The 10860-nt window shown below is 36.7% G+C and overlaps 1 non-coding gene across 1 annotated transcript; it reads left to right on the top strand.

Annotated features, from left to right (window-relative positions):
• The first annotated feature begins 228 nt into the window (after nt 1-228).
• Nucleotides 229-330, top strand: LOC138428566 (U6 spliceosomal RNA). The gene has a single exon (XR_011252505.1). It is a non-coding gene; the product is annotated as a U6 spliceosomal RNA (small nuclear RNA).
• The last annotated feature ends 10530 nt before the right edge of the window (nt 331-10860 follow it).

The following is a 10860-nucleotide window of genomic DNA, read 5'->3' as shown; positions in this document are numbered from 1 at the left end:
TAGGTCTTTTAATTTATTTTCTTATAAACAAGGACAAACAAGGGCATGGGCTCACATTTCATATTTTCAAGACAGTAAAAGTGGGTACTGCTCTGTCTACTTCAGTCAATATTAAGAAGGATCAAATGAAAGACCATATAAATGTTTATTTATAATCCTTTGTATTGGTATGTTAGTTAAATTATTAAATGAAAGAGTGTAGATTTCCCGGTTTTCAGATGAATAATGGAACATTCCATTGTGCTCACTTCAGCAGCACATATATAGAGGAGATTAGCATGGCCCCTGTGAAAGGATGCCTCGCAAATTCTTGAAGCAGTCCATATTTTTAAATATATAGCCAGTGGGAATTTGCTCTGTGACTCAGGGAACTCAAACAGGGGCTCTGAAACAACCTAGAGAGGTGGAATGGGGAGGGAGATGAAAAGGAGGTTCAAGAGGGAGGCCTATGGTGATTCATATTGGTGCTTAGCAGAAACCAACAAAATTATGTAAAGCAATTATCCTTCAACTCAAAAACAAAAACAAAAACAAAGAACAGTAATCACTTTTTCAAGGCTGTATAGATAAATAAATAGTAGCAAAATCAAGAATCGATTTATGGTCAAATACGAAATTCCATTTAGATCTGAATTGTGGTATCCACTCATTATTTTCTTTAGTGCCACTTCCTTTCAGAGAATGTGTAATACTCTGTGTGATAAGGGAGTATCACACATTTTTTCCAAAGGAAAAAAATGTTATTCAAATATTTTACTATAAAACATTACCTTCCAATTGTTACATTTTGTACTTTTTGAAATATTGAAGTGCCTCCTTTTTGTACAGGTAAGATACTTGCAGTATATTAGTCTGGTATGAAAAAGTGAGGCATTGTTTTGTAAATACTGAATCTATTTCCCTTACCAGTTAGTATTTAGTGCTTTTAAATTGATTTAAATATATTTTTACTTTTTTAAACAATTACAAATCCTTTCCAAACACCAGGGCATAATTAATCTAGAAGTTATATTTTTGTATGCTTATGGCATTTATCTTTTAGGGCCTTACTAACATCAGACTAATTTTAGGGATAAGGCAGTAATAGGAGCTGCTATAATCTGGGCATGTATATATCATTCCATTATTCTAATAATATAAACTCTGTGCTTTAGTATATCAAGGCTCCTTAGATTATAGCAGCTCCTATTACTGTCTTATCCCTAAAATAATTAGTCTGATGTTAGTTAGGCCCTAAAAAGATAAATGCCATTGTTAAAAAAGATCACAGGTTTTGCTAAAGGCATAGGAAAAAAGAGAACCTTTGTGCACTGTTGGTAGAATGTAAATTGTTATAGCCATTGTGGGAAACAGTATGGAGTTCCCTCAAAAAATTAAAAACTACAACTATCATATGGTCTAGCAATCCCACTTATGCATATATATCCAAAAGAAACTAAATCATTATCTTGAAGATATATATTCCCTCCCATGTTTCATTGCAACATTGTTTGCAATAGCCAAGTATGGAAACAACCTAAGTGGCCTTTGATGGATAAAGAATAGCTATAGGTGGCTCAGTCATAAAGAACCCGCCTGCCAATGCAGGAGACTCGGATTCAGTCCCTGGGTTGAGAAGATCCCCTGCATAAGGAAATAACAACCACTCCATGTTTCTTGCCTGAGAGATCCCATGGACAGAGGACCCTGGCAGGGTACAGTCCATGGGGTTGCGAAAGTTGGACAGAACTTAATAACTAAACATCACCAACAACAAATGTATAGATGTAAAATTCCAACTTAAAAAAAAAAATGAAATCCTGCCAATTGCAACAACTTGAATGAACCTGGAGGGCATTTTACCAACTGAAATATACACAAGATACATTGATACATTGATACAAGATACATTATTTCATTTATATTTGGAATCTAAAAAAGTTGAACTAATAGAAACAGTAGAAGAGTATGGAGGTTGGGGAAATCGGGGAGATATTGGTCAAAATATACAAATTTTCAATTATAAGGTGAATAAATTCTGGAGATCCAATATACAGCACGGTGACATTTAAAATGAAATACACTTTATAATTTGTTAATATAATAGATCTTAAGCATCCTCTCTGAGGTGATAGATATGTTAATGGCTTTTATTATAGTAATTATTTTACAATGTAAACATATATCAAATTATCATGATGTATAAAACTGTGGAAGATTCTGAGAGAGATGGGAATACCAGACCACCTGACCTGTCTCTTGAGAAATCTGTATGCAGGTCAGGAAGCAACCGTTAGAACTGGACATGGGACAACAGACTGGTTCCAAATAGGAAAAGGAGTATGTCAAGGCTGTATATTGTCACCCTGCTCTTTTAACTTCTATGCAGAGTACATCATGAGAAATGCTGGATTGGAAGAAACACAAGCTGGAATCAAGATTGCCGGGAGAAATATCAATAACCTCAGATACGCAGATGACGCCACGCTTATGGCAGAAAGTGAAGAGGAACTAAAAAGCCTCTTGATGAAAGTGAAAGAGGAGAGTGGAAAATGTTGGCTTAAAGCTCCACATTCAGAAAATGAAGATCATGGCATCCAGTCCCATCACTTCATGGGAAATAGATGGGGAAACAGTGGAAACAGTGTCAGACTTTACTTTTGGGGGCTCCCAAATCACTACAGATGGTGACTGCAGCCATGAAATTAAAAGGCGCTTACTCCTTGGAAGAAAAGTATGACCAACCTAGATAGCATATTCAAAAGCAGAGACATTACTTTAATGACTAAGGTCCATCTAGTCAAGGCTATGGTTTTTCCAGTGCTCATGTAGGGATGTGAGAGTTGGACTACAAAGGAAGCTGAGCACCGAAGAATTGATGCTTTTGAACTGTGGTGTTGCAGAAGACTCTTGAGAGTCCCTTGAACAGCAAGGAGAATAAATCAGTCCATCCTAAAGGAAATCAGTCCTGAATATTTGTTGGGAGGACTGATGTTGAAGCTAAAACTCTAATACTTTGGCCACCTGATGTGAAGAGCTGACTCATTTGAAAAGACCCTGGGAAAGACTGAAGGCAGGAGAAGGGAATGACAGAGGATGAGATGGTTAGATGGCATCACCAACACAATGGACATGGGTTTTGGTGGACTCCAGGAGTTGGTGATGGACGTGGAGGCCTGGCATACTGCGTTTCATGTGGTCACAAAGGGTCAGACATGACTGAGTGACTGAACTGAACTGAACTGATTGTTCAAAGAGAATCAAAAATAAAAGAAATTATTAGGGGACTTTGCAGGTCCAGTGGATAAGACTCCATGCTCCCAATGCAGGGGACCCAGGTTTATTCCCTGGTCAGGGAACTAGTTCCCACATGCTGCAACTAAGACCCAGCACAGCCAAATAAATAAAAATAAATAAATATATATTTTTAAAGTAAATTATTGTAATGTGAAATTGGATAAAATTAACCAAAGTTGTCATGTCACACATAACCTCTAAAAGGACTACCATACACTGAGAAATTTATTGGTGATCTCTCTGAAATATTTTTAATATGGATTATGCTTTCATGCCACTTACACTTCTGCTTGCATTTTATTGTTTTGGTCTAAATCCAACTGCTGTCTTAATATTCTCCACATGGAAAGTGAAATGACCTTATTTGCATTTTAAAAGACTGTGACGTGGTAAATCATGCCCAATGCCAAAACTGAATTATTTCTTTAATATGGTCGTGATGTAACATGCCCCAGTGTTATTGAGATGTACACAGAACTGTTAACCTCGAGCCTGCTGAATTTAATACAGTCCTCTATTAGGAAAATGTGTATAGTTTCTCAAAATGAACAGAAGCTAGATTTCAGTGAGATTTCACTCCTAGGTTTTTGCCGTATTTAACCCTTTCATATTTAAGTATTTCCTTTTTTTAAAAAAGTTTAGTTCAGTTCAGTTGCTCAGTCATGTCTGACTCTTTGTGACCCCATGGACTGCAGCACACCAGGCTGCAGTTAAAAAAAGTTAACTGCCTACCATTTTAGATGAAATAGCTTACAACTATAGAGTCAGAAACTATATTAGTGGTAAGAAAGCTGGAGGGGAAGTTGGAGAGAAACAGAGGTTACTGCCAAGGGGCACAAGGTTTGTTTTTTGCAGGTGAAAATGCCTTAATTTGTATTGGTAGTGGTTGCATAATTCTGTGAATAAACTAAGAAAAACTGAATTGAACACTAAAATGCTTGGATTTTATGGTATGTAAACTATTGTTGTTGTCCTTTAGTCTGCAAGTCTTGTCCAGCCCTTTCATAGCCCTATGGACTGTAGCCCACTAGACTCCACTGTCCATGGGATTTCCCAGCAAGAACATTGGAGTGGGTTGCCATTTCCTTCTCCAGGGGATCATCCAGACCCAGGGATCGAACCCATGTCTCTTGCTTGACAGATGGATCCTTTAACACTGAGCCACCAGGGAAGCCCAATATGTAAGTTATATCTCAATAAAGATGTCGAAAAATTAGCCTGCAAAATAAAGATGGAAAAAAATCATATATTCTTTCAGTAGTAATATAGTGAAAAAGATTTTTTGAGACTACTTTGAAAATTCTGAAGTTTGATCATTTTCTCAAGTATTATGGTTACATTTCCAAGCTTTTACAAATATAAATCAGTTTACAAGAGTTTTTTTTTTCAAATGGACACATTTTTTGACCCAATTCTATGTTCCTGTTTAAGATCAAAGTAAGAAGAAAAGACCATTTTTATTTGAAATAACTTTAATTTCTCATGAAGAATATTTACTTTTTCTGTCTAAAGTGTTTCCAAGTTATCAAAGCTAAATTTATTGTTGAATATTATTGTTAATTCTTCTCTGCATATACTTACTTATTTAATCCACATTATACTCTATAATGTAATTATTATTATTATAAAGATTATTAACTTGGGGCAGAGAGAAGGTAGGTAGCTTGATCAGTGTAGTGGAGTGGCAAATCCAAAATTTAGAAGTACAGATTCTGACACCAAAATTTCAGCTTTCACCTGTGATGTTCAATGGTTTGATAAAATTTCATAATCACACACAAGAGTACTTGCTGGCTTAACAGGATAAGATTGTATCCATAATGATTATTAATACAAAAGAAATTTAGCAAATAGTAAGTAAGCTGGCTATAAGTTGCAAATTTCTTTTTGATGAATGGAATTTTATTATAATGATAGTAAAAAATATCTAATATTTTATAGTCTTTAATTCATGCAGGAACACTTTAGAAAATTATAATTTTGTATTAAATTTGAAGCTGGGATATAAATGCATAAAATATCTTATTGAGAGTCATGCAGTCATGTAGCAAAAGTGTTAATCACTCAGTCGTGTCCAACTCTTTGCAACCCCAAGGACTGAAGCCTGCCAGGCTCCTCTGTTCATGAAATTCTCTAGGAAAGAATACTGGAGTGGGTTGCCATTTCTTTCTCCAGGGAATCTTCCTGATCCAGGGATTGAACCCAGGTCTCCTGCATTGCAGGCAAATTGTTTACCGCCTGAGCCACCCGGGAAGCCCTCGTGTTCCAATTACTTATCCTCTAATATAAAACATATCATAGGAATTCTGGCAAGCCAAGAGAAGAGGTTATATGAAACTTTAGTTAATCTCTTCCACTATCTAAACTTTGTATATAGTATTGACAGAATTCAGCCATTTTTGAACTACTTGCCTCTACTAAGCTTTTTAAAAAACTTTCTAGGAAAGTTGTTGCCTAAGGCCTTGGCATGAGCTTGTTGACCAGTAGGCTAATTTCTCATAGGAAAAATATCAAAGATAGTATTAAGTATTACTTATGAGTCTGTTACTGAGCTCAAGTCAAATACGTGTCTGTATTAAGAAATCCACTAGAATTTTATTGCACTTCTGAAATATACTGGGCTTCTCTGATCGCTCAGTTGGTAAAGAAATTACCTGCAATGGAGGAGACCCCAGTTCAATTCCTGGGTCAAAAAGATCTGCTGAAGAAAGGATAGTCTACCCACTCCAGTATTCTCAGGCTTCCCTTGTGGCCCAGCTGGTAAAGAATCCACCTGCAATGCAGGAGACCTGGGGTTGATCCCTGGGTTGGGAAGATCCCCTGGAGAAGCGAAAGGCTACTCACTCCAGCATTCTGGCCTGAAGAATTCCATGGACCGTATAGTCCATTGGGTCGCAAAGAGTCTTTGCTTCATGTTTTATGTATATGTAATTTACTATATATGTATATATGTATGCATATATGTGTATATGTATGTATGTATATATGTAATGTATATATGTATGCGATGTAATATATATTTAGGTATATATACTTCATGTAATGACAGCTAAAGGAGAATCATTATATAATTAGAAAAGAACAAAAACATATGTTTTCATTACCCAGTTTAATAATAAAACTGTGTAGGGTGTGTTATGTGAATATATATATATTGGAGGGGGAAGTCAGATCTTAAAATCTTAATTTTTTAAAGAAAGTCGGACACAACTGAAGCGACTTAGCAGCAGCAGCAGCAGCATAGATATTTGAACCTAGTATCTCAGACACCTTCTTATCCCCCAACTCTCTTTTAAATATTTGTCTATGCTCCCCATTCATTTTTACATTTACACTGTATGAAAAATCCATTACTCAATAAGAATACTTAGTTCAGTGGCATCATGTTCAAAGTCAATGGATGTTTCAGAATTCATCTTACTTGACCTTTCAGTGGCCTTTAAAAAATGCCCCTTCTTCATATTATAAGCTTTTTTTTTGCCCTGTAGCTTTAATGATGACATAATCTCCTGGTTTTCCTGCTAGCTCCCTGGTCTCATCATCTCTTTTGCTTTATTCTATATTCTAAATTTTCTATACATTTCTATTAGTTGAAATATTTCTTCAAGATCTTGTCTTGCATCTTTTCTCTTCTGCATATTCTATCACCAATGTTTTCCGTGTAGTTCCAAAAGAAATAATACAAATATGTAAGATAAGTAGAGCACTCCCATTTACATAAAATGGATATTCTTTAACAAGAAAACCAGGATGGTAACTTTTGGAATAGCAGAATAACAACCTCTGAAAATCCACTTTTAAGTAAAAGCAATAAAACCCAGACAAAACTATCTAAAAACAACTTTCAAAGAACTCTGAGAATTAACAACCTAGACAGGATGTTAGAAAGCAGAGACATTACTTTGCCAACAAAGGTCGGTCTAGTCAAAGCTATTGTTTTCCCAGTAATCATGTATAGATGTGAGAGATGGACCATAAAGAAAGCTGGGCATCAAAAAATTGATGCATTTGAACTTTGCTGTTAGTGAAGACTCTTGAGAGTCCCTTGGACTGCAAGGAGATCAAACCAATCCATCCTAAAAGAAATCAGTCCTGAATATTCACTGGAAGGACTGATGTTGAAGCTGAAACTCCAATACTTTGGCCACCTGATGCTAAGAGCAGACTCATTTGAAAAGACCCTGATGAGGGGAAAGATTGAAGGCAGGAGGAGAAAGGGACAACCGAGGATGAGATGGTTGGATGGCATCACCAACTCGATGGACATGAGTTTGAGCAAGCTCCGGGAGTTGGTGATGGGTAGGGAAGCCCAGTGTGCTGCCATCCATATGGTTGCAAAGAGTTGGACACTACTGATTGACTGAACTGAACTGAAGTGAACTGAGAAGTAACAAAAAGCTTTTAATAATCTAATTATTCAAGAAAAAGTGCTAAATCTAGTAAGAAGTGTGACTTTTATTTTGTATTAACCTTTCCTAATCCCAGCGCTCTAAAACCAACAGTCTTGCTGAGTTTAGTCATTCAGTCATGTCAGATTCTTTTCAACTTCGTGGACTGTAGTCCACCAGTCTCTTCTGTCTGTGGGAATTACCCAGCTAAGAATACTGGAGTGGGTTGCCATGCACTTTTCCAGGGATCTTTCCAACCCAGTGATTGAACCCGGTTCTCACACATTGCAGGCAGATTCTTCACCCACTGAGCCACCAGAGAAGCAACTATAGTTGCTGTCAAAGCAAGCAATATAGCAGCCATTGGAGGAGGGAAAACAAGCTGGGAGCTACCCAAAGTCTTCATCCCCAGAGAACTAGCACGATTTAACCTGTGTCAACCACAGTCGCAAACTCCATTCCCAGGGATTGTCTTTGACAGACTCACTGTTTGCAAACAGGATTGCCCACAGGGCGTTTGTCAAAAATTATCAAGGGCAATTGTTTAACATTGCAGCTGTCAAACATAGCAATACAAGTAGGTCTAAAAAGAGACTGACAAAAACAACTTCAGAAACTGGCAAATGAAATATCCATAGGAGATTTATAAAGCTCCAACATATTCATAGCAATCTAGAAGGCTACACATATCTATACAGTTGCTCACATGCCACAATGTACCCTAGAAGGCTTCAAAGTCTAACTGAGCAAGACCAGTAATGGAAGATTGGTTCAAAATGTAATAATCAATGTACTGTGACATATAGAGGACAAATGCCACATGATTATCTATATAGACTTAGAAAAAAAAAATCAAATGCCAACATTGTTTTTTAATAAAAAAGCTTCAACCAGGAATAGAAAGAGATTTCTTCAACTTGATAAAAACTACATCTGAAATATTCACACTAACATTATATAACGTTTTAAAAGGCTAGCTGTGTCCCTCTAAATACCAGAAACAATTGAAAGATGCTGTCATTTGCCACTTCTATTCAATATCTTACTGAAAGTTCTACCTCAGGTAATTAAACAAGAAAAACAAAAAGATATATAGATAGAATAGGAAAAAATGCAAATATCTCTATTCTCAAAAGAAAATATCTTCTATAGAGAGAAACCAAAGTAATAGACAAAAGTGTATTAGAACTCATTAACGTGCTCAGCATAGTTGCAAGATTCAAGATTAATGCAAAAAAGTTATATTGCTAGACAATTAAAAATAAGCAGTACAAATGTCAAGTTCTTAGAAAAACTGTTCAAAATGATCTTTTGTTTTCATTAAGAAGTCAAATTTGATATTTTGATACAACTTTCATGTCATTCTTATAATTTGCTTGAATTATTTTCATAATCTATCACATTTTTTTGTTTTATGGATTCACTTAGGATAAACAGATGTGGCATGATATGGCTAGCTTTTGCTATGTTTTTAATGTCTATAAAAGCATTTATTTTAAAATGATCATTGTGAGTTTTTAGTTTATTCACTCAAACTATATATATATATATATATATATATATATATATATATATATAGTGTGTGTGTGTATGTGTGTGTGTATATCTATGTATTTTTTTTAACATTTTAGGCTTTCTTCTCTTTAAAATCTATGGCAATAACTCCATTTAAGTCTCTGAAAAGCAACATAAAATTTCAATCCTGACATAAGCTGTACTTTCAATATTTATACTTCAGTCCCTTCAAAGTTGAGCAAATCATTTTATTATAATCAAAAGTTTTGTTTAAAAATCTAAAGAAAAACACAGTTAAGTGAGCATCTGTCCTAAGAATAATCTTCACTTGGTAAGTCTTGGTGGAACAGTTAAAACCAAAGTGCTCTTCAATGTATCCTGTATATCCTTACAAGAATTGCATAGATCTGATGGCTCTAAGAATGATGAATACAGTATAGATTATAGGGTTAGACAAACTCAGAGCCTATTTTTTCAGCTATGATATATAGCCCAGTGGAAATATTTGCATTTATATATATATAGGACTTCCCTGATGGCTCAGACGGTTAAGCGTCTGTCTGCAATGCGGGAGACCTGGGTTCAATCCCTGGGTCGGGAGGAAATGGCAATCCACTCCAGTACTATTGCCTGGAAAATCCCATGGACAGAGGAGCCTGGTAGGCTACATGTAGTCCATGGGGTCGCAAAGAGTCGGACACGACTGAGCGACTTCACTTCACTTCACTTCACTTCACTTTATATATATATATATATATATATATATATATATATATATATATATATATATACACACATATATATCAGAGAAGGCAATGGCACCCCACTCCAGTACTCTTGCCTGGAAAATCCCATGGATTTTCCCTGGAAGGCTCAAGTCCATGCGGGTAGGGGACATGACTGAGCGACTTCACTTTCACTTTCCACTTTCATGCATTGGAGAAGGAAATGGCAACCCACTCCAGTGTTCTTGCCTGGAGAATCCCAGGGATGGGGGAGCCTGGTGGGCTGCTGTCTATGGGGTCACACAGAGTAGGACACAACTGAAGTGACTTAGCAGCATATATATATACATATATATATATAATTTTATTTTCTTTATTCATTTTTGACTGTGCTGGGTCTTCCTTGCTTCATGAGCTTTCTCTAGTTGTAAAGAGAGGGAGCTTCTCTGTATTTGTGGTTTGCAGGCTTCTCACTGTGTTGGCTTTTCTTGTTGTGGAGCATGGCCTCTAGAGTACATGGGCTTCAGTAGTTGCAACACATGGGCTCAGTAGTTGCTGCTTCCAGGCTCTGGATTACGAGCTCAATAGTTGCTGCTCACTGAGCTTAGTTGCTCCGTGGCATGTGGGATCTTCCCAGCTCAGGGATGCCCCATGTCTGCTACACTGACAGATGGATTCTTTACCACTGAACCACCAGGGAAGCCCCTAATGGCATTTTAATTCAGGTGGGATTGTCCTATTATCATGGACAATGATCAAAAACAATTATGGATCTTTATACATTCACCAGAGAAGGCAATGGCACCCCTATCCAGTACTCTTGCCTGGAAAATCCCATGGACGGAGGAGCCTGGAAGGCTGAAGTCCTTGGGGTCGCTAAGAGTCGGACACGACTGAGCGACTTCACTTTCACTTTTCACTTCCATGCACTGGAGAAGGAAATGGCAACCCACTCT

This window comes from Ovis canadensis, chromosome 23 (assembly GCF_042477335.2).
Source record: "Ovis canadensis isolate MfBH-ARS-UI-01 breed Bighorn chromosome 23, ARS-UI_OviCan_v2, whole genome shotgun sequence".
NCBI classification, from domain to species: Eukaryota; Metazoa; Chordata; class Mammalia; order Artiodactyla; family Bovidae; genus Ovis; species Ovis canadensis.
This window is presented reverse-complemented; position numbering and strand designations above follow the sequence as displayed.